This window comes from Halichoerus grypus, chromosome 1 (genome assembly GCF_964656455.1).
Source record: "Halichoerus grypus chromosome 1, mHalGry1.hap1.1, whole genome shotgun sequence".
Lineage (NCBI taxonomy): Eukaryota > Metazoa > Chordata > Mammalia > Carnivora > Phocidae > Halichoerus > Halichoerus grypus.
Genome location: NC_135712.1, coordinates 186,527,981 through 186,549,414, shown reverse-complemented (window position 1 = coordinate 186,549,414; position 21,434 = coordinate 186,527,981). Strand labels below are relative to the sequence as shown.

General features: G+C 40.0%; 1 long non-coding RNA gene across 1 annotated transcript in view; it reads right to left on the bottom strand.

Moving 5' to 3' along the window:
* The window catches only part of LOC118552496 (uncharacterized), a 141,001-nt gene that overhangs the window by 23,223 nt on the left and 96,344 nt on the right, over positions 1 to 21,434 (bottom strand). The window contains exon 2 of the long non-coding RNA XR_013443785.1: positions 7,049 to 7,239. This is a non-coding gene — a long non-coding RNA (uncharacterized LOC118552496). The remainder of the gene's footprint in view (positions 1 to 7,048; positions 7,240 to 21,434) is intronic.

Sequence of the window (21,434 nt, the reverse complement as noted above, 5' to 3'; positions counted from 1 at the left end):
CTCCCAGAGATGGTTGGATGAGTCCTGCTGCCCATTACAAGAAACAAGGTCCTTTAAAGGGAGAATTTTAAACCTCATGGGAGGTAAACATGAAAAAACAGAATGCTGAAATATGAGAAGAGGCAGATCATCTGGAGAAAATGGGTTTTTTAAAGTTTAGGTTGCATTCCTGAAAAGTCGTGTGACCTCAGGTGAATTACTTAATAACTTTGGGCCTTAGTTCCTTCACCTGAAAGATGATGGAATTGGATTAGTTGATCCTTTCTCCTACTTGTGTTTGGGTTTAATTTGTGTTACTTCTACTAGCTGCTTATGATGGAAAATTATACAATTAGTTCCAGAACTTTCTTGTTTACAAATATATGCATTCAAAACTATATATTCCACTTTAAGCATTACTTCTGCATCCCATAATTTTGATTTGCTGTGCTTTTATTTTACTTCACCTCAAAATATGTTTTAATTTCCCTTGAGATTTCCTCTTTGATCCATGGATTATTTATAAGGGTGTTATTTAATTTCCAAACATCCCAGTATTTTCTAGACATCTTACTGTTAATAATTTCTAACAATACTATTGTGGTCGAAGAATTTCAATACTACTAAATATATTGAGATTTGATTTATGACCCAGAATATGACTAAGTGAATGTGCCATGTGCATTTGAAAAGCATGCATATTCTGCAGTTGGGTATGTTTTATAAATGTTTATTTGGTCAAGTTGGTTAATAGAATTGTTCAATTTTTCTCTATGCTTACTGGACTTTATTTTTGTCTATGTGTTCTATTAATTCATGAAACAGAAATTGTTTCTATTTCTTTCTTTAGTTTTGTCAGATTTTCCTTTGTATATTTTAAAGCTTGGAATTGGATGCATACAAATTTAGGATGTTTATGTCTTTTTGATGAGTTGACCCTTTTTAATTAGATAATTTGCCCTCTTTTTTTAAAATTTGGCCTCTTTATATTTGGTAATACTCTTTTTCTTAAAGTCTACTTTGTCTGATATTATTGTAGTCCCTGCAGCTTTCTTATGTTGAGTGTTTGCACAGCATATCTTTTTCCAGCTTTGTATTTTCAACCCCTCTGTGTCATCATATTGTGGTGCTTCTGCTGAACATCATTTTAAAATTGTCTCATAATCTCTTACTTTTAATTGAAGAATAGAATCTGTTCACATTTTATGTAATTATTAATATAGTTGGTGCTACCATCTTGGTACTTGTCTTCTATTTGACCTTCTGTGTGTGTGTGTGTTTCTGTGTGTGTGTGTTTCTCCACATCTTCTTTGGATAAATAGATACGGTTTTATAATTTTATCTCTCATTTAAAATTATTAGTCTTATATGTTCATGTTTTTTTCTGTGATAGCTCTGGAGGTCACAATATTCATTTTTATCTTAGTGCTGTCAACCTTCAAATACTACCATACTGCATCATGAAGTAATACCTTACAACAGTATGCTTCATTTCCCACTCCTATCCTTTGTATGCTTGCTGTCATATTTTACTTCTACATGTTTTATAAAACCCACTAAGTATTGTTATTCTTTTTGCTTTTAAACAGTCAAACATTGTTTAAATAAATATATTATTGTGTTGAATTTAAAAAAAAGAAATGTATTATTGCAGATACATAGATAACTAGTTAAAAAGTCTTTACATTTACAAACATATTTATCCTTTCTGGTGCCCTTCGCTCCTACCTGAAGATGCAGGCTTTCCATTGATATCATTTTCTTTCAGCCTGAAGAATTTCTTTTAGCATTTTTATAGTGCAGGTATGCTGAAAATGAATTGTCCCTACTTTTATATGTCTGAAAATGTCTTCATTTTGCCTTCATTTTGAAGGATATAGTGCTCTAGCTTGATTGTTCTTTTACCTTAAAGATGATGTTTTATTGTCTTTGGCCTCAATTTTTTTTTTGTAAGAAGCCACCTGTAATTCTCAATATTGCTCCCTAATATATAATATTTCTTTTTTCATCCTTTGGCTTCTTTTAAAATTTTTTCTTAAAAACACTTTTTTTCCCTTCATTTTCACTTTTTAACAGTTTGACCTCTCTATGTCTAGTAATGGTTTCCTTTTGATTGACCCTACTGATGAGATCTGTGGGTTGGTGTTGCTCATCAATACTCAAATATTTCTTCTGTCCTATTCTCTCTGCTTTTACTGGGACCACAGTTATACATACAGTGGACAATATCTGATAGCAATTCATGGACTGCGGATGCTTTGTTATGTGTTTTGCATTCTTTCTCTCTCTGGATTTCAGTTTGGAGAATTTCTCTTGGGCTGTCTTCAAGCTCACTGATATCTTCATCTATTCTGTTCAGTCTGCTGTTAAACCCATCCAGTGATTTTTTTTTTCATTTCTATCATTTATTTTTATTTCTAGCATTTCAGTTTGGCTCTTTTTTATAGTTTCTGCTGAAATTCCTCATCTGTTCACACACATTGTCCACCATTTCTTCTAGATTTTTCACCTATTTTTATCATTATTTTAAATTCTCTGTCTTATACTATTAATATTTGGGTTGTCACCAAGTCTTCCTCTATTGATTATTTCTTACATGACCACATGTCACATGTTCTTGCTTCTTCAAAAGCCTCACAGTTGTTGTTGTTGTTGTTGTTTTAAAGATTTATTTATTTTTATTTGCGAGAGAGAAAGCACATGAGCAGGGGGGAGGGACAGAGGGAGAAAGAGAGAGAGAATCTCAAGCAGACTCCGCGCAGGTGCAGAGCCTGACATGGGGCTCGATCCCATGACCCTGAGATCATGACCTGAGCCAAAATGAAGAGTCAGACGCTTAACCTACTGAGCCATCCAGGCACCCCAAATCTCACAGTTTTTGTGTGTGTGTGTGTCCAACATACTGTATATAAAAGGCCAGCAGAGATTTAAGTAAACATTATTTGTCTCCAAAAAATGATATGTTCCTTATTCTGTAAGACCAATAATGTTGGGAGCTGAGTCAGCCCAATCTATATTTAGCTTTGATGCAGCTTTAGTTAGATTCAATTCACCTGAAGGATTTTTCCTTCAGGACTTGAGATCTGAATACTGGTAAAACACCTGGGATCTCTGTTTTATATCCTCTCCAAGCATTTGGAATCTCTGGGGAGTTTTCTTTGCTCTCCAGTACTGTGCACCTTGGGTAATTTCTCTCAGCCTCCTGCCCTACCCTGAGCCTTTGGAGGACCACTGAAGTGCAATTTGTAGAAAGTTCCTTGGAAGAACTGCTCTCAGGTCTCTTACCCTGCTCCCATTCTTTAAGCACTCAGTGGAAGCCTGTGGGGAAGAGTTGATGAATGCATAAAGAATCTTTCTATAGTTGAAGCTTCTTAGAATTCTAATTTCTTATGCTAGCCATTAATAGTTTGTTATCTTAATCCATGTTTTAACAGATTCCTCTCCCTCCCACAGTTCTATACCAGAGATGAAATAACTGTTCTCCTCTCCCTTATCACTTTATGGAATTTAGTTCATTAGGCTTCCTTGTACCCTTGGCTCTCTGTAGCTTATCCAAGAAGTCACTTTAGGGTCATTTTAATGATAGCTTTCAAATTCTGAAGACACTGGAAATAGGAATAAACTGTTGGAGACAAGATGGGCATTGTACATTTGTATAATCAGAACCTGTCTCATAACTCCCCTTTTTGGCTACTTTTTAATAGTTGAATAATAGAGTCAATTAACAGCACAGCAGCCAACAGCAATAAAAGGGTGATGTAAGACGACACTTCAGGCAGTCCCGTGCTGGTACTCAGCACTGCTGAAGCACATCATGGTTTTTCTGCTTCATTTTTGTTACTATTGTTGTTTTCTGTAAAAAGAGCTGTTCTGTTTGAGTAAAAAATATATATATATATTCTTCCTGATATGACAGATGGCGAGGTAGTTATGTTTGCTTTCAGCAAATGCATAGGAGGAAAATCTAAGCTACATTCTGTGGAGAGGAGGTAATTGACCAGATATCAAGCATTTAGGTCATAAATGGAGACAGTGTCCCTGCTGGGTTTCTTCACTAGCAGTCTAGTTATTTTGGATCTGCTGCGGCATTGATGCATTGGGAAGAAAGAGAAAAAAACGCTTTGTGTCACAAAAAATGTGAAGGACAGAGGCTTGACTGGGATCTCAGCCTTTAGTGAAGCACTGCCTCTTGCTTACTCAAGAGTTCATACCCCTCAGTATCCTGGGTCCAATTGAAGTCCCTAAGATTATGCCCATTTATTAAGTCACCCAGTTCACACAGGCATAAAGAGATTCTACTTACTTCCAAAAAGTCTAAGCTTCCTTGCACATTCTCATATCTCTCAATATTGGCCTTTTATAGTATGAACACTTAGGTCCCCAGAAAGTCTATTAAATCATCTACAAGGGCAAATGAATGACATTAAGTGCAAGGTGAGTTTGAAGCAGAATTGATTATTTCCTCAGCTGATATCAGTGGAAATCTACTGAGTCTGTACTGCACTCGTGAAAAACAGATCATGTTTGACAAATGTGGCTGGATATTTTTATACATTTCCACTATTGTTTGATAAGTAGGAGTGAGGGAGGTGGAATTTCTCTGAATATTTGTAAAGTGCATGACATTGAACCCATAGGTGGAATGATTTATAAAGCTAGCAATGCTTCCTTTCTTGGAAGAGTGGAAGTCATCTAGCACAGCACTTAGGAATATAGGCTTAAAAGTCAGACTTCCCTGGGTTTGAGTCCTGACTGTACCATTTATTTGGGTAACTGTCTATGCCCCAGTTTCCCCAGGGTATTAGAGGCATCTATTACCTATCTCTTGCTATTCTTTTAAACACAGTTATTCTTCTTGTAGAATTTTGTACATTGCCTGGCACACAGTTGGTGCTTACTAAGTGGTAATAACTATAACATATGGAAATTAGATTCACGTTAGAAGGCTGCAAGGAAACCCAATCACTAGTATGGTAATAACTCTTAAGGGCTTTCTCCAATTGTACTTGTATACTCATGTTATTCTAGCCTGGAGGTCCGATTGGATATCTTTTTTTCCTACCAGTACAACTGACTAGCAGAGAATTTGTTGCTCAAAATCTTTTTGTTCAACTTTGTAATGAACAGTAAGATTTAGAAGGAGTGCATTGTTTACTGTTCTATTTAGTTTCTTCACAGTTCAAAATTAATAGAATTTGCGTCCTAGTGGGAAAGGAGGATGAGAGAGATCTGGCTCCAATGTTCTCTGGGTGTCATGGTAAAACCATCTGGAATTCACAATGTTAATGTGGATAACTCAGAGCTGAATATCACAGGGTGCAGGAAATGGGAGACTAAGGCAAGTGTCTGTTATTTCTTGGGATAGTCACACCAGGATCTTAGCTACCAAGTCTAATATTTATGCCTATAGATAAGAATGTTGCCAAGGTTTGTTAGTAATGGATCTTACATAATGATGCCAAACAGAGCATGAAAGTACAGTTATTAATCTCATCTCTGGCTATTTAAATATTTCCTTACCTCCTTCCCATTACCAGAGAGAGAAGCAAAAGGCAGAACAGTATAGTGGTTAAGATAAGACAAGAGGTTGGAGTCAGACAGCCTGGATTTGGATCCTGCCTTTGCTTCATTGTAGATGCTAAGTCTCAGATTCCCCAACTGAAAAACCAAGGTAACAGTATTCACCTCACTGGGTTTAAAGGAGATAAGATATGTAAAATACAATGTTCCATAAATCTTGACTCATCTTATTAATTCAGAAAAGAAAGCTTAAGCTTATACATTCTCCTTCTTGAGACTGAAGATACATGAAGGCCCAGATGTGGACTGGGGTTATTGGCGGCCATAAACCTCATTTTCAAAGCAGGATCTATCCATCTTACTACTTTCAGCTGTATACCCACAGTGGCTTTCACTGGGAGTCTGCCGGAGAGATGTAAAAAAGACCAATTTGGAAGCAAAGGATAAATAAAGTGGCTTTCTTCCCTGAATTCGGATTGAGTACACAGCTGTGTGTGAGGCTTCAAACCCTGCAAGATGTCATCAACGTCAGTGTCAATGCCAGGAATAAAACAGTGCCAAACCACTGACAGCTGCCCCTGCTGAGCCAAGCATTGATCAGTGAAGGCTCAAGGCTTTGAGACGCATGGTGGGAGCTGCTCCCGGGTAAGAGAATCACTGGTGATAAAGGCATCAAGCCAGCATTAGTGTGCCCATCCTTCTACCAGGGATGCCAGGAGAGCTAATAGGGACCATGGGCCTGCTTGTAGCAAATAACCACACTCCAGATATTTCACTCTGTGAAATGGCTCCCCACCATTTCTGTACGGTAAAGTTATTTATTTCATTCAGGAAAATTTGGAAATTCTGGCTCTACCATGCTGGTTATATAATAAGTTCGATGCCCAGGAGAACATGGTGGAGTCTTTAATTTTTTAAAAAAATTTTTAAAGATTTTATTTATTTATTTGACAGAGTGAGAGAGAGAGCACAAGCAGGATGAGCAGCAGAGGGAGAGGGAGAAGCAGGCTCCCCAAAGAGCAGGGAGCCAAATGCAGGGCTCGATCCCAGGACCCCGGGATCATGACCTGAGTTGAAGGCAGATGCTTAACTGATTGAGCCACCCAGACGTCCCAACACAGTGGAGTCTTAACACTTATCTGTATCTTATTTATCATTGTACTTCTCTGGGCTTAGCGCAAACCTTAAAATAGTGATTCTTCCTTTTTTAATTTGGTCACCATCTCATTCATACTCCTTTTCTTGTTCATGTAGAGAAACTATCTAATCCAATTCATCATGCCCATTATACAGAGAACATTAAGGCAGAGGAGCAGGAACTGGCTCAGGATCACATCCCTATTCAGTAGTTGAGCAAGACTAGAATTCTTTGATTGCAAGCAACAGCTATCCAATATACTAACTTAAGCAATAGACAGATTAACAGACAAGTGAGAAGGACACTGGGCAACTCATAAATTAGAAGAAGAGCTGAAGACCTAGGCATTGAGAGAGCTATGAACAAGCATACTCAGTGGTCTTGGTGGTAGGAACTCATTAGCAATCTTACCAGGATCCTACCATCAGGTCAATCAGGCTCAGCCACCTCACGGATGTGGCTGTTCAAGATCCAAATTCCTGGAGAGAGTGATTTCATTTGTCATCAAGTCAATTCTTGTCATCAGGGACTCTGGACCCCATGACTGATACCCCACTAGATTCACATGGGGTCAGAGTAAGCGGTCAAATTCCCAAAGGATACTGAGAAAACAGAAAGAAAAAATTGTATGAGGGGTGACTCAGTCGTTAGAAGTCTCAGTCGTTAGACGTCTGCCTTCGGCTCAGGTCATGGTCTCAGGGTCCTGGGATCGAGCCCTACATCAGGCTCCCTGCTCAGCAGGAAGCCTGCTTCTCCCTCTCCCACTCCCTCTGCTTGTGTTCCCTCTCTCGCTGTGTCTCTCTCTGTCAAATAAATAAATAAGATCTTAGAGAGAAAAAAGAAAAAATGTATGAAATAAGTATATATTGCATGTTTAAAATAAGACAAATCATTTTCCAAAAAGAAAACAATTTTAAAATATATAATTCTTAACTTTCTAGAAAGTTCAGAAACAGGCATCTTCTTTGTTATAAAATGGTTTCTTTAGTGTAACTTCAGTGTGACAGATGATGATGGAGGCCCTTGGGACCACCTCCAGCTTTTCTTCTTGGGACCTGGCCCTATTTCTGTGTTGGAAGTCAGGAAACTTGCTGTTCCAGGACTTCACCTACATCTAGAAAATGACGCGGACCTGATGTAGAAGGTTCCCAGATATACCTTAGCTCTCGATGAGCATTTTGATCTTTTGGAAAATCTTCTTTGCAGGATTTTTTTTCAAAAAACTGTATCAATCATATCTTGAACAGAGCAAAGTTCAGCCTGAAGTAGAACTATGCCCAAGCAGAAAGCACCACTGCCTGGAATCTGGAAGAGTGGGTTTGGGTCCTATCTCTGATATTCGCTATTTTGGACAAGGCAGCTTTACCTTCCTTGACCTCAGAGTTTTTTGGTTTTGTTTTTAAATTTATGTAATGAGGATGTTGAACTAGAGACTTTCTAAAGAAATAGTAGGACAAGTGAACATGAAAATGAATGTTTTAATACTTAATAGAACTAAATTCTATTCCATGGATGAGGCTTACTTTGATTCTTTTATTTTTTTAAGATTTCATTTATTCATTTGACAGAAAGAGAGAGAGAGGGGGGCAGGCAGAGGGAGAGGGAGAAGCAGACTCCCAGCTGAGCAGAGAGCCCGATGTGGGGCTCGATCCCAGGACCCTGGGATCATGCCCCGAGCCGACTGAGCCACCCAGGTGCCCCACTTTGATTCTTTTAAATACCATTTCAGGACATATAAAGATAGACAAGATCAAATATTTTCTTCATTACTTTAATTACATTTTTGTTTTGTCTCTAAGAAAAATTATAATCCCCATTGAGAGCCTGTGGACAGTACTGTCTGCTCTGTGATGAAGATGTGATTGTTTTGAATGCCTGAGCAGTCTTGAATGCCCCTTCTCCTCATTACTTCTTCCCTGAGCTGTAAGTTGCTTGGACAATCTGGTGGACACAGAGGGTTAGCAGGCCACCCAGCTTCTGACCCCCATTTTTATTATTTTATCATGAGCAGAAGTGTTAGGCAATATTAGCATTCAATCACAACTCTCTGATTTCATTTGAGGCACCTGGGCAACTTCTCCTAATGGAAACATTAAACAACAAGTAGGCATAATTTCTGAAGAAAGAATTTTTTAGAGGGATCTTGCAGATATTACATTTTATTTCCATTTCTATGTCTAATTTAACTTCTTTGGTGGGGCCCATAGAGTTTAATGGTCATATTTTGTTAATATTATCCCCTGCGAGGGAAAGAGAAAATTAACATCAGACATCAGGAGCTCTACATAGAGTCTCCTTGAAAAATCCGGGCACTCTGCTGGTCTCTAAATATAGAGTCTGAATCCTTGCTCTCAAGGAGACCACAGATGGTGGGGTAGGGAGAGGAGTGCCTTTCCATTACCCATTCAATGCATAATCTACAGGTGTAATCAATACCTACCTGCGAGGCTGGCTAAAAACCACCTTGTGCATAAGCAAGCCCAGCTAGGAGTCCAGTGCCCTGTTTTGCCAGCTGTCAGGTTAGAAAGGAGGTGAAGCAATAGAGGAGACAGATTCATTGTCAGTATGTGTTACATCTCTATCTAAATAATCTGCAACTTTAAGAAAAGGTTTTTTCCTCCCAGGTACTAGCAAAGTAAGTTCACCAAAAGATAGCCTAATGATCAGACTTATCTGCCACTTTGATACTGTTAGACTCCAGGGAGTAAACGTCTCTCATTATTGTAAGAGAGAATTATGGAAGATTTCTCTGTGAACCATAGACAACCTTATCTCCATCTTCATTCTTCCAGGCAGTTGTGTTGAACATGTAAATATTCCCCCTGCTGTGATTATTAGTGCAGGTGGCCAGAGATGCTTTATTTTCAAGATGCTGATGCAAGAAATAGGAGTATTGGGAGCACTGCACCAGGTAAGACTGTACCCACTGCCAGGTGCTGGTTTAGAGAGTGACAGCACTGGGTTGGGACAAGGTTGGAGTTGTACTTTGTCTTAGTCAAGGTTTATTTGCTGTTACAATTAACATATGCCTCCTCAAATTGGCTGAAACATGAAGGCGGTTATAGGAGAAGGATGCAGGAGCATTTAATGGAACACAGGGGTGTTAATTATAGTCTGACCTCCAAAGAGACTAGGTTGAGAAATTAAACATCTATTCTCTGTCTCTCTGAGACCATATGGTCTCTCATTTCCCCTCATTTCATTTTTCTCTTTTCAACATTCCTGCTTTATCTCCATCTCTGTGCATATGGCAGAAAGTATCTGTCCCCCGCCCCCTCCCTCCTCCTTCGCCCTCCGACTTGTTCACCTGCCCTTGCCATCTCATGTTGAGTCTGAGTAAAGACTGAAACTCCCATATCTTTGACTTCAAATTCCCAGGAAATATTCTGATTAGCTGAGTTTGGCTTATTTTATCTACCGAAGGTCCAGTCAGTTATTGGAAACCCTAAAGCCCAAATAGGGACCCCCAACAAACTCAGACCTCATATTAAGAACCCTTCACTGAGCATTGTCATGAGCACTTCATGTGCATGTCTTTGTCTGAAATTCACAGAAACGCTATTAAGTAGGAATTATGATCCCATCTTACACATAACAACGCAGGTTAAGTAATTTGTCCAAGATCATACATTTGTTAACGGCAGGAGTGGAATTTAAACCCAGCTCTCCTCAACTTCAAAACCCATGCTCTTTACCACTACCCTCTCCTGCTCTAAAACAGGACTTCTCAAATTTCAATCAGCATCAAAATCACCTGGAGGACTCATCAAAATCCAGATTTTTGGGACCTATGCCCAGAGATTCTGATTCTGTAGGCCTGGGATGGGGCTCACAAGTTTGCATTTCTTTTTCTTTTTTTAAGATTTTATTTATTCATTTGACAGAGAGAGGGAAAGACCACAAGCAGGGGGCAGTGGCAGAAGGAGAGGGAGAAGCAGACTCCCCACCCAGCAGGGAGCCTGATGCAGGGCTCGATCCCAGGACCCTGGGATCATGACCTGAGCCCAAGGCAGACGCTGAACTGACTGAGCCCCCCAGGTGCCCCCAAACTTGCATTTCTAACAAACTCCCCTATGAAACTGATGCTGCTGGGCGAGGGACCCCACTTCGAGTGGCATCAGTCACGAAGTCAATATCACGAATGAACAAACCTCTCTGAGTTGTATGCACACCCCCAAAATAAGTACAATAAAAGAAGTTCTTGTGAGTTCATTTGCTTGCTTCCTCTAATCCCCTCTAATATTCTGCTTTTAACACTACTTTCTAAGAAAGGAAACCGTTCCTGGCATAGGATACTTACATTGTGAGAAACTCTTGGGAGTCCTAGAGATACACACAATGCATAATCTTTGGACGTCACTGTGAAAGTTACCTTCCATACTTTTCCCCTCGACCTTCCAGTCAAATAAAAAACAAAACAAAACACTCTGGTGCTCATCGGAGAAATAATTCTGAATGATATGACCTCACAGGGAGATGGCAGAGACCAGTTTCCCGAACTAGGATATACATGAACTTCACTCTTCTCACCTGGCATATTTTTTGAAAGTTGTTCATATGCACTAATGAAAATGAACTAACTGCAACAAAATACAATATCATGGATGAATCTCATGCACACAATGTTTAACAAAAAAAAGCCAAACGTGATAAAGTACATACTTTATGGTTCCATTTATATAAAGTTCTAAAATATGCAAAACTCCTCTATGGGGATAGAAATCAGGATGGGGTGCCTGGGTGGCTCAGTTGGTTAAGCGTCTGACTCTTGATTTCAGATCAGGTCATGATATCAGGGTCAAGAGATGGAGCCCCAAATCAAGCTCTGCACTCATCCTGGAGTCTGCTTGTCCCTCTCCCTCTGTTCATCCCCCCGCTTTCACTCTCTGTCTCTCTCTCAAATAAATAAATAAATAAAATCTTTTTTAAAAAAATAAAGAAAAGAAAGGAAAAGAAAAGAAAAGAAATCAGGATAGTGGTTGCTCCTAGAGCAGGAGAGCAACCGAAGGGCACAGAGCAGAGCCAAGGGAGAGGGGTGGGAATGACCTGTTTCTTGATTTGGACATGGGCCATGGACATGTTCAGTTTGTGAAAATTGATCAGCTCATACATTAATGAACTGAGCACTTTTCTCTGTGTATATTCCAATATAAAGATTCAGAAGAGGTAAAAAAAAAAAATAACCCTCAATTGTGGACAAGCAGAATATAAAACTACATTGAGAGCTTTATCACAAATGTGCCAGACTTTCACACCTAGAAAGAGTAAGCTTGAAAGGAAACACCCCAAAATGATAACCATGGCTGCCTCTGGGTGGCGAAAATGCAGGTGACTTTATTTTTTATACCTTTCTGCATTGTTTAAATTTTCTACGATATGCATGTATTACATTTACAAAGATGTTTTAACCTACTAAGTTTTTATTTAGAAGCTTTCACTTAAAAACAAATCAGTTTTATTAAGGTAGAAGCAAATAAGAGGACAAGCCCCAACAAATTCAGAAAAAGAAATTTCAGGTCTACAAATGCCTATCTAATACAAATGTCAAAACAAAAAAGTGACCATGGGAATTGAGGGGCCTTGACATTCACTTTATCCCCCATAAATGATTATTTCCCAAAGGCCACTTTCAGCTTCTATTGGTACTTGTAAAAAAAGATTCATGAGGGAAAGGCCCTTCACAAGTGAGGAAATGGTCATTTCATGAGGTTTGCAAAACAGGGTATGAGTGTCCAAGGACCAAGTGATAAACAGAATGATAAATGACATTTTACACCAAAGCTCAGGAATGCTAAGAACTCCAGGAAACCCATCTCGTGCTTCCTAGTACTTTTAATATTTGTGACAGTGATAAAATTGAATAAAAATATAGATGTGTCTGAATTTTAAAAGCATTCTTTCATCATTTCCCCTTGAAGCTCTAGAAGGGTGAAGTTTTTCAAAGAGGTTATACTTTTTATGTTAAGAATCACAACGTGTTTGACTAAAGGAACAATAAAAGTTTCTTGAGAGTCAAGAGAAAAAAAGAAAGGCAGTGTGATCTTCCATTCTGGTCTCTAAATATTTCCTAAAGTTTCACCAGCCATGGCAACATCAAACACACAAGGAAGAAAGAGGAATCAGTGGGGAAGAAAGGCCAGTGCTGAACTGGCTGGCAAGTTACACTACTTTGCTACATTTTGAAGGCAATTTTTTCAGGGCTTCATGGTTATGCTCTCCTCCCCTAAAAACTCTTCAATGACAATGAATTATCCAATGATAGGTATTTGGTAACAGACACACACATGTGCATGCATGCACACACACAAAGCAATATGTGTGTACGTGTATGTGAGCAGTGGTATAGCATACCAGTAAGAACAGAGGCTCTGGAATCAGTCTCCTTGCATTTGAAACTTCCAGTCACTATGTATGTGACTTTGGGCAAATTTTAACTTGGCTGAGGACCAGCTTCCTTGGCCATAAAATGCAAGTAATTTGTATTCCTTCCTTACAAGGTTATTTTGAGGATTATGAAAATTTATTTTTTTCTTTCCTTTTTTTTTTAAAGATTTTATTTATTTATTTATTTGAGAGAGAGAGAGAGCACATGAGAGGGGGAGGGTCAGAGGGAGGAGCAGACTCCCCGCTGAGCAGGGAGCCAGATGCGAGACTCGATCCCGGGACTCCAGGATCATGACCTGAGCCGAAGGCAGTCGCTTAACCAACTGAGCCACCTAGGTGCCCCTTCTTTTCTTTTATCTTAGATTTTATTTATTTATTTGAGAGAGAGAGAGAGAGAGAGCAGGGGGAGGGGCAGAAGCAGAGAATCTCAAGCAGACTCCACACTGAGTACAGAGCCCGACATGGGGCTTGATCTCATGACCCTGAGATCATGACCTGAGCCAAAACCAAGAGTTGGACGCTCAAACAACTGAGCCATCCAGGTGCCCTGGGGATTATGAAAAATTATACATTAGGCAGTTATCAATTGACTATCTCTTAGCTCCAGATTCACCCTTCAATACCCACTGTACAATAATGGATAGAAGCTTTTTAAGTATTTTTCCTTTACAATGAGCACAATGTTAAGTTTTCTCAAAACAGGGCACTGGTGGGACACTGCAAGAGGAAAAGGGCTCTACTGCTGGTTGCAGAGACTGCCCTGACAGTCATTGTATGGATGGGAGGACATCCAATGGGTCTCTGCCCTTGTAGTGAGCCCAGAATGTGGGTTCTCAGTGAGCTCGCAGTCCCAGTTAGAGTCACCTTTCTATGGTCCCTTCAATAGGACACTGACACCTAGACTTTCCGCCCATACCTCCCCAACTCCCTGCGCAAGCTTGCAATGCCCAGTTACGAGTTGCACTCCACCTTGCCCCAAGGGTTGCTTCCTGTTTGCTCAGCAACTATAGACCAGCTCTTGCCCAACAAACCAGGGAATTTTTCTACCATCTGGTGAGCAGCAACTACACTTTCTCCAGTGGGGTCTGAACCCCAGCCTTGAAAGGGGGCCCAAGTTTGTCCCTTTTGGGTACTCTCCCTCAGCTCTCTTACCATATAGAGTTATTTTATATCTTATAGTTAATCTTTTATGATAGGAATGAGCAAATTTTTCATGTAAACAACAGAGTTATAAAAGCAGGAGAATCTCAGGGTCAATAAGACAGCCCAGAGCCCAGGCAAGCCAGGGGTCTCTTTTTACACAGCTTGTGATCTAAGATTTCTTTATATTTTTAAGCAGTTGGATGAAGAACACTAGGTATATTCTGTATTTTCTTAAGCTAAAATGTGTGGAGCTTGACCTTTTGAATGTCCTCCAATGGACTAAACAGATATATGTAGACAGAAAGCATATTTTTAAAAGATTTTATTCATTTATTTGAGAGAGATAGCGACAGAGAGAGCATAGAGTGGGGAGGAGAAGGAGAAGCTTCCCTGCTCAGCAGGGAGCCTGACGTGGGACTCAATCCCAGGACCCTAGGATCATGACCTGAGCCGAAGGCAGCCGCTTAAACAACTGAGCCACCCAGGCACCCCAGAAAGCATATTTTTTAAATAAAGGAACAGAATAACAGTCACTAGAGGTGGGAAGTGAGGCTGCAGGTTTGTATGCAGATAATTTAAAAGTAAATATCTACTTTTTAGGGCTTAAAAAGTCCTTTAGCCATTTTTACTGGTTTAGACACTAGGCATGAGTCTTTAGCCCAATTTCTTGACCCTCTCTGTTTTTATCCATTTACTCACTGATCTCTAGCAAATAAAAAAAAAAAAAAAGCCTATTACTTTATTATAAAGAGTAGTTCATCTCTCTGTAGGTTAACCTCTAAATTCAGTTTGGAATCTCTCTTGCACATCCAGAGATTCATTGATGTACTCAGTTAACAGAGAGCCTTGTTCTCCAGAGAGAAAAGTAATAGACTGTGGCATACACAAAGATGCATTGCCCAGTTAGCCCATCAAGGAAGGATTTGCTGTCCACTGTGGGAGAACAGGGTCAGCAGACAAGGTTGCCCTCAGTTGCAGAAAGCCTCCCTACCTGAGATCATGCCCTTCCTAGGGAAACCTGCATTGATTGATTCAGCAAGGTGGCAATATGAAGGGCCACCATCTTGGTTATTCAAGACATTCTCACAGGCAAAATTTGTCCCAAAGATCCCCTGCCAAGTTGGCCAAGGCTTGTTAGGCTTGCATCACAGTTTGATTTTTCCTCTGCTCAACCTGGTCCTTTCCCTTCCCTTCAGAGGTATTGATCCCTCATAAAAATGTTGCATGTTAAACTCTGACTCAGCATCTGTTCCCAGAGAACACAACTGGCAACAGACTTATGTTCCCATTAACATGAAATAATCCATATTTATTCAATACATTCTTGAGTGCCTATTTTATGTCAGACACTATATTCGGTAGTGAGGTTATAGTAGTAAAATGATACATCTGTGGTTTCTGCCCCACAGAGCTTGAGGTCTGGTGGAAGAAACAGACAAAACATAAACAAATGAATGAGCATGAATGGGCGAATGAAAGAAGTGCTTCAGTTTATGTTGTGGTTGACTGGTTAATATTTTGTATACCTTCAGTAAATTGACCCAAGCCAATTTACTTTGGATCTTTGGACAGAACTTGCTTATGGAATATTGGACAGCCAGTTGTCACTTTTTTTTCAGTTCAATGAGTTTTCTCTCTGTCTCCTCATTCCTTATTAAGAAAATCATTCAGACTGCAGCTTTCTAGTTTTAGACATGCCCATTGGCAATTGGAGCATCTAGTTTGGAGACATAATTGAAAAGACTAAAGAATGCACTGAGGACCTTTTGGCTGATAGATGCCGAAAAAGAAGCCAAGGTAGTTTGGTCAAGATTTCTGGAATACCAGAAATCTTATCTAATTATAAGAGATGGTATTTATTTCCTACTGACTCAAACAGTGGCAAGGTTTTAGTCAAGGTGATTTAAAGATTAGAGAGAGAGGTGGAGGCTTGGGGCATACTGGAGAGAAAAATTGGTTATTCTGCCATTAGTTTTTACCCTGCAATGTTTTTAGCTTCCAAAAACACTTTAATTGAGTTGGACTTTTTGTCCCTTGGGAATTGGGGAGGCTCCAGAAAGAACACATACCGATTAGTTGTACATTTTCTCATTAAGTGTTATCTTTCTAAGCTCCCTGGTGGCAAATTAGCTAGTTTTGAAGAGTTATTATTGCATCCAAGCCATCATGGATGCTTTGGGATTATGATGTAACCCAGAAATATTAAACACCCTCATATGGGTGCCTAGAGTCTTAGCAAAGTTTTCCCTAGCTAATCAATGTTTGAAATAAATACATAAATAATAATAATAGTTAACAATTATTGAATGTTTACTATATGCTGAGCACTGCGCCAAGTACATGATACATACATTTTCCCATTCAATACTCACAAGTATCCTACAAGGTAGGTATTATCACCATCTCCATTTTATAGAGGACAAAAATGGGGTTTGGATAGGTTAAATAATTCATCTAGAACATATAGTTAATACATGGCAAAGCCAATATAAAACCTCAGTATACCTGACTCCAAAACCACTATAACATTCATAATAAAGTAAGGTCCTATTCATTTGGAAGCCACCAAATCAAAGTTTCTATCGTAATTGTTCCATATTCAGCAACTCATGACATCCTGTTCATACACTGCTTTCCATACTGTTCTCATCAGCCTTGGTATCTAGAATAAAAAATGGCGCAGTTTAGTCCATCTTAATTCAATCCACTTAGAAGATTCATATGGCCCGTGAAGTGTGTTAGTTTCTGGGGAGAGGCAGACAAAGATGAATAAGAAACATTTCTTGCCCTCAGTGAAGTAAGAGTCTATCAGGGGATTTTAGTCTTTATCATCTTGGAGTCTGTATTCCCCATTTCTCATTCCTTCTCTTTAGAAACTAGACCATGGAGAGAATGAAAGGACACTCACCTAGGAGAGCCTTCACCTCAGGTCATGATCCCAGAGTCTGGGATGGAGCCCCTTGTCAGGGCTCCCTGCTCAGCAGGGAGTCTGCTTCTCCCTGCCCCTCCCCCAATTTGTGCATGCACACACTCTCTCAATCTCTCTCAAATAAATAAATAAAATCTTTGTTAAAAAATAAAAAAGAGGGGCGCCTGGGTGGCTCAGTTGGTTAAGCGACTGCCTTTGGCTCAGGTCATGATCCCGGAGTCCTAGGATCGAGTCCCACATCGGGCTCCCAGCTCGGCAGGGAGCCTGCTTCTCCCTCTGACCCTATCCCCTCTCATGCTGTTTCTCTCTCTCTCTCTCTCCCAAATAAATAAATAAATAAAATCTTAAAAATAAATAAATAAATAAATAAATAAAAAAGAAAGAAAGGAGACTCACCTAAAGCATTAATGAGATAACAGTTCAGGACTCAATGTGATATTTGGCAAAGAACCAAGTAAATCTCCCTGACTCTCATGAAAATGGAACCCAAGACCCCTGCCTCAATCGTACTATTAGTATTAAGTATGCAAAGCCAGTCCATTACATGATTACACTATAATGGACAACATTTCCTTTGGGATATGGTTCTAATCACCATCTGATCAACCCCATCTTTCAGGGGATACTACCATGCAGAAAATATGGCCCTAGCAGTCATATTTGAACCGCATAGCCCTATCCCAAGCCGTAGTTGGTTAGTCAATGGATCAACAATAACCCAAGCTGAGTCAATCAGATTATTTTCCCTGGAATTTTTTGTATACCCTATCCTTGTGAGTGGCTGAACCAGCAACACCTAAACTTGGGGGCTACGGAGTGGCCATACATTTGTATGTGACAAGGAGCGAAGAAAACCTGTCTGCATCTAGAAGACAAATAATACTGGTGTGAAGGGAAATAGCCAGGAGAAATGGAAAGAAAGTCATGAAATTCTGGTTGAATTTCTGGTTCCAGCCTGGTTTTCTAAATTCTGGTTACAATCCCCAAGTCATTCCTTTATTCTTACAATAAATTTCCATTTCTGGGCATAAGCTAGCTTCAGTTGGTTTCTGTCACTTGTCATCACTGACACTTAGTGCAGAGATTAAACTTAATCTTTACCAGAGCTGCCACGTACACTTAACATATTGCACAATGTTAAGGGGTGTTAGTCACATCATAGTTTGCATTATGTAACCATACGCAGAGACACTGACCTTCGAGGTCATTGAGTCCTTGAACAATACATTTCCTGTGTTCAACTCAATTTATCAAATACTGATTGAGCACTTATTCTATGCCAGAGATTGCACTAGGTATAGGATCCAAAAATTAAAAATAAAAATGGGTCCACAGGGTTATAATCTAGGAAAGCAGACCAATGAAAATCAGTCACAACATAACGTGATATAGATGACACAGAAGAATTTCACAGGGAAAAGTCAATAACTGCCTCAGGGAGGATCAAGGGAAGCTTCAGAGAGGAGGAATGCCCAATCAAGTTCCAGCAGTGAGGACAGCAGATGTAAGTGGAATTCCATGGTATGTTTACAGAACTCTGGATGGTTTGCAGTTCCTGAAGGTAGAAGGAGGGTAAGGTATGGGGCAGAGCTAGAGGGAGGAGCAGATGACAGTCCACAAGGAGTTTTGCCTACCAGGCTTAGCCATTGTACATTATGCTGTAGACTAAGGCTTCTCACATTGTAATAAGATACCAATCATCTGGGGTCTTGGGAGAATGTAGATTCTGATTCAGTACACCTGGGGTGGGACTTGAGCCTTTGCACTTTCTAACAAGCTCTGTGGCCATGTCAATGCTGCTGGTGCATAGACCAAACCTAGAGTAACAAGGATTTAAGCAATGGGACACTGAAGGCTATGAAGCAGGGAATCATATGGCATTCCAGAAAGATCACCCTGCTGTACTGGGATGGTCATATTAGACCAAGAGGTGGGGGGTGCTCTTACACAGAAGAGCAATTAAGAAGATATTTCAAGATCCATGTAAGAAATGATGAAGACAGGAATTAGATTTACTGTGCCAACCTGAGTACGTAGCATTAGGGAGAAGTAAGAAGAGCCATTCCTTTACTTTCCTGATTTTGTCAGGACTTATGCTACAAAATAATGAAGAACTTTAGATTTATGTTCTTAAATTGCACAATATATTTGTTGAGTGTTTATTTTTTTAGTCCATTGCATTTTTAAAGCCCATTTTAAAACTGTTTTCATTTCAATGTACAAAATCTACTCTTGATAATTTGCAATCAAGTGGTTGTTTCAAGTGGGCCAGATTTGTGCTAAAATAGGTTTGTGATGAAATTAATTCTTCACAGGGAAATGGAGGGTGTTGTCATTTTAACTAGGGACAAATTCTGGCTCCAAGCAGACCAGAAGTGAGGTGGCACCTTGGTTTGCATAAGAATCACCTGGAGGGATTATTAAAAATGCAGACTCTCTCCCACCCCTCACCTTCTCTCATCCTTATTTTTGTATGCCTTCCTTGGGCCCAGACAGCTGCATTTTTAACCAGCATCTTCAAGAGAATCTGATGGAAGTGATATACCCAAGAGAAATTGAGAAACACTACTAGCTTGTTTTGGCAAAAACTAACTGCCTTCCTGTAATGTGTTGTCCTTACCCTTTACTGACTAATATACCAAACACACAGACAAGATGGTCCCTGCTCTTAAGAGCTTATCTTCTCAATGAGTTAAGTGATAAGGATGTTTTATGTCTCTACCCAAGACCCTTATTCCCACACCATGCGTATAAAGACTCTTGCGTCTGGTAAGGCCCACATTACATAACCACCACTAATAACCCAAAAGTAATTTCAAAGTGTTTTTTTTTTTTTTTTAAAGATTTTGTTTATTTATTTATTTGACAGAGAGAGAGAAACAGCATGAGAGGGGATAGGGTCAGAGGGAGAAGCAGGCTCCCTGCTGAGCCGGGAGCCCGATGTGGGACTCGATCCCAGGACTCCGGGATCATGACCTGAGCCGAAGGCAGTTGCTTAACCAACTGAGCCACCCAGGCGCCCCCAAAGTGTTTTAATATTCATTTTTCTATTTGATCTTTGAAATAGGTAATGAAACTCTTATTTTCCAGATCTGGATAGAAAACCTTAGAGATAGCATGGGTCTTGCTTAGCATCACAAAACCAGTTAGGGGCATAAACACTGCATCAGAATTTTGCTGTATCTTCAAAGCAAGTAAGGCAAGGAACAAGAAATTCTTATGGTCAGTTGCCTGAACACTATAGTTTTCGACACTGGCTAATGTGAGGATTACCCTGAGAGCTGCTTTCTTTTTTTAATTAAAAAAATTTTTTTTTAAAGATTTTGTTTTTGGGGTGCCGGTGGCTCAGTCGGTTAAGCGTCTGCCTTCGGCTCAGGTCATGATCCCAGGGTCCTAGGATCGAGGTGGGGAATCTCTGCTCAGCGGGGAGCCTGCTTCCCCCTCTCCCTCTGCCTGCCACTCTGCCTGCTTGTGCTTTATCTCTCTGTGTCAAATAAATGAATAAAATCTTTAAAATAAATAAATCTATAAATAAAATAAATATTTTACTTTTATTTATTTGAGAGAGAGAGAGAGATAGTGAGAGACAGCACAAGGAGGGGTAAGATGGGGCAGAGGGAGAGGAAGAAGCAGACTTCCTCTTGAGCAGGGAGCCCAGGACTCTGGGATCATGACCCGAGCTGAAGGCAGTCACTTAACCGACCGAGCCACGCAGGCACCCCCACCGTGAGAGCTCTTAAAAACCCTGATGCCAAAGCCACACTCCGGAATCAGGTGGAAAACAGTATCAGTATTTTTTAAAGCTGCCCAGACAATTCCAATGTGCAGCCAAGGCCAGGAACCGTTGTGGAGGCAACCTCTGTCAGAGGTGGATTTGCTGTGGTTCTAATGACGCTTAAGCCTTGGAGGTCTTCGGGACACCTGGGTGGCTCAGTCGGTTAGGCGTCTGCCTTTGGCTCAGGTCATGATCCCAGGGTCCTGGGATGGAGCCCTGCATCGGGGTCCTTGCTTGGCGGGGAGCCTGCTTCTGCCTGCCGCCCCCCACCCCCTGCTTGTGCTCTCTCTCTCTCTCTGACAAATAAATAAATAAATAAATAAATAAATAAATAAATAAATAAAATCTAAAAAAAAAAAGTGTTAGAGGTCTTCATTTCCTCACAGACTGCTTACAAGGATGCATATTTAAATCCATATTCATGATTTTTCTTTATTTTTCTCAATGAAGGCCCCTTGTGTCAGTGCAGTCCTCTAAGAAGCAGACAATTGATGTGCAAAATGTTCACTGAGAGAAGGATGAAGGGGAAGGGAATGGAAGTGGGTGGAAGTGGGTGGCCGAGCCTT